Below are 3,845 nucleotides of genomic sequence, written 5' to 3'. Positions count from 1 at the left end.
TATACAGAGAGGGAAGGGATGTGCATGCATACATACATACATACATGCCCGAGGCTGTGCTAAAAGGTTCCTGGCTTTAAGAGTAGTGCGAAAGGTCTGGTTGGAGGAACAACCATCCAAGTTCTTTTACAGAGCTTAGAAAAACTGGAGGACCGCTGCATTAAGTGAGTGAACCTGAGAGGGGAATCTATTGCATAAAATCATAATTGACTGATCTTCCTGTCTTTTTTTTCACCCAAAGCCAAGAACTTTTCTGCACCTCCTTGTATCCTTATTTAAGTACATGTGCACATAGAAACTTGAATGGTAGCCCTAATGTGCCAACCAGTTAGCTCAACGGACAAGCCATTCGGTACCTTTAACGGAACGAGTTCACTCTGTTGCAAAGATTCAGACCAAACCGTCAGCCATTCCCCAAAGGGCCTGCTCCATTGTAACCATATCTGTGCGTTTGCATGTGTGTAGACGTCACTAAGGTCTAGTCAGCACCAACATTGTTAGAAATAAGTCTTCAGAACAACTCTCAGCTACGGGAAGCACTTTATTTATGACTAACAAGGGAGACAACCTTCCTACCGCAAGCGTGACTGAGCCATATCGTCTATGATTTCAAATTTGATGATTCCTCATCAGTGACTCTCCCCCCAGTTGCCGTGGGTTAAGACTAACGATGATATATGAATGTATGTATCTATGTATGTATGTGTACATATATATATATATGTGTGTGTGGTGTGTGTGTGTGTGTGTGTGTTTCGAAGGTGCCCTTACCTTCGAAACGCGCATTGAGTCGAAACAGGGGCAGCTGATGAAGGGGAATATTCCTTGTATTGTTTGTCTTGTACTCTGTTTTTTCGTTGTTAAAAAAAGTCCGTTTCCTTGTTTGGTTTGTAGTTTCGTTTCTCGTTGTGTTCTACGTTTATGTGTGGGTCCTGTACTCATATATGCATGTATTATATACATATAGATGTATGTATGTACATATATGTATATATGTATGCATATGTTTTATTTATTAAATTGTTATTATATATGTATGTATGTATGTATGTATGTATGTATGTATGTATGTATGTATGTATGTATATTGCGTGTGTATGTGTGTGTATAAATTTTACTTAGGTGAACTTTAGCAATCATCCGTTTGGAGTTGAATAAAAAGATAAAATAAAGCACCGAACTATCGGTGGAATGTGATGCCTTACCGTTACCCGTTCTAACTCTGCGCATTCTGAGCACATCTCTTGCGATGACATTGATGCTACACTTTATTAACGTCACCCTTCCATTAGACAACATCGTTGATGACCAACCAGGAATAGGAAAACCGTACGCTCGAGCCACTGACGATCTTATATAACTCATCCTTGCACAAGCCTGCGCATACAGGCGCAGATACAAGGTCACACTTGATCGAGAAAGGGAATATCTGGAACAGCATTTGCAATCACATATTATATCTGGAGTTCAAATTCCTCCTGGGACAACTTTGTCATGATTAAGAATTTAAATGCATCCATTGACATAATTTTGTTTCTAGAAATAAATCTTTCAAAAAGTGATAGTGTCTATTCATTCATATAATGGCCGGAGAGTGAATGCTTGTCTTGCAAAGAAATAGGGTTTCAAAGAAGTTGGAGCGTATATATGTGAGTATGTGTGTGTGTATGTGTGTGTGTGTTTGTTTGCGCGAGTGTGTGTGTGAATGAACGAATGTATATACGTATGTACGAATATATATATATATTATATATTATATATATAGAGATATAGAGAGAGGAGAGGAGAGAGATAGATTTATATATACATATATATATACATAGATATATATACAAATAATTGTATAAGTATACCATATATATACATATACATACATATACATACATATACATATATATATACATATATATACATATACATACATATATATATATACATATACATACATGTATATATATATATATATACATATGTATAAGGGTGAAAAGGAACACACGAGTTGATATATATGAAAAAACAAGTCAAAATAGAAAATGCTAAAATAATTTTATAAAGAACATTTCAGTACCGGTTTCGGTCATTTTGAGACCTTTTCAACTGTAACGATTAAATAATTAAATTTAGAAAAATTAGAAGAAAATTTTTTTAAAGGAATATTTGTATAGTGTTCAAATGTAAGTGGCATTCTGCCTTTCTCTGTCTCCCTTTTTGCACTGTGTGCAACACCTCGAACACACAAGTGCAAACAAGGGAGAAGAGAAAAGGCAGAATGCCACTTACATTTGAACACTATACAAATATTCCTTTAAAAAAACTTTTCTTCTAATTTTTCTAAATTTAATTATTTAATCGTTACGTTGAAAAGGTCTCAAAATGACCGAAACCGGTACTGAAATGTTCTTTATAAAATTATTTTAACATTTTCTATTTGACTTGTTTTTTCATATATATACATTATATACATTATATATATATAATATATATATATATATTATAATATATATATATATATATATACACACAAGGTGGCCACAAAGTCACGTACCATGGGAGATATCAAGTAGCTTTACTAAACAAGAATGGTAATCCATAAAAAATGTTCAAAGTGTTGGCCATGTAGCTTAAAACAAGTGTTCATGCGGAATTTGAAATTCCGATGAACCCGAGCCATCTCTCTGGAAAATGTTCATTCAGAAAATCCCAAACCTGTAATGTATAATGGGGCAGATCCCCGTCCTTCAGGATTTCCCCCCGCAAAGTGAATCGAAGGATTTCCCGTTCCAAGTAAATGCACGTGACGCATCATTTTGTTGCCAAGTTTGTCCAGATACGAATCACCTGTCAGAGAGCCCTGAAAATAAAATGGTCCAATTACTTGATCGTGCCAAATCCCACACCACACCATTACCTTGACCCCCTCCTTTTTCATTATGTGCCGCCATCCAATGAGGATTGGTTTGGGAGTAATATCGGCACTTGTGAAAAGAGACAAAAAAAACAGAGAATGTTAGCAATTTCACATATTTTCAGATGGTGCGTGACTTTATGGCCAACTGCATATATGCATATATATACTATATATACATATATATATATATACATATATATATATATATATATATATATATATATTATATATATATATATATATATATATCATATATATATCATATAGAAATATCAAATATATAATATATATTATATATATTATATATATATATATATATATATTATCATATATATATTATTATATATATATATACTGATATTACATATATATACCCTGTGAGATATTATATATATATGTATGTATGTATGTATGTCATGATATGAAATTATAATATATATCGATTATTGCATACATGTTGTATATATAGATATATATTATATATACTAGATATGCATATACTATACTATATATGCGTATATATAGCATATATACTATGTATGTATGCTATATATATATTGTATATATATATATATATGCTATAATATATGCATGCATATGTATATATGTATCATATGAGCATGTATTTGCATGTATGTATGTATGTATGTATGTATGTATGTACGTACATAGAGAATCATAACACGCATTTTTTATAATCTTCTTACATTATTTTGTCTTTTTTCAACCGGTATACCTGACAAAAGAAAAGTATCCGAAACGTCGATTTCTCGTACTCTTCTCAGCGACATTCATTAACTTTGTCACTATTGTTTTTGTTTGTTTTTTGTTATTTTTTTCTGCTTATTTTTGCCCTTTTGTTTAATCGTTCTCTTTTACAATTTCCTACATTTATTGGGTGATTCATCTCTACTTTGACAAACATAGTGATGACTAC

At 32.5% G+C, this 3,845-nt stretch overlaps 1 long non-coding RNA gene across 1 annotated transcript in view; it reads right to left on the bottom strand.

The window, feature by feature from the left end:
* Nucleotides 1-3,845, bottom strand: part of LOC118767613 — an 11,273-nt gene that overhangs the window by 3,077 nt on the left and 4,351 nt on the right. Inside the window, exon 2 of the long non-coding RNA XR_005003535.1 lies at nt 1,349-1,351. This is a non-coding gene — a long non-coding RNA (uncharacterized LOC118767613). The remainder of the gene's footprint in view (nt 1-1,348; nt 1,352-3,845) is intronic.

Source organism: Octopus sinensis, linkage group LG23, assembly GCF_006345805.1.
Source record: "Octopus sinensis linkage group LG23, ASM634580v1, whole genome shotgun sequence".
Classification (NCBI taxonomy): domain Eukaryota; kingdom Metazoa; phylum Mollusca; class Cephalopoda; order Octopoda; family Octopodidae; genus Octopus; species Octopus sinensis.
This window is presented reverse-complemented; position numbering and strand designations above follow the sequence as displayed.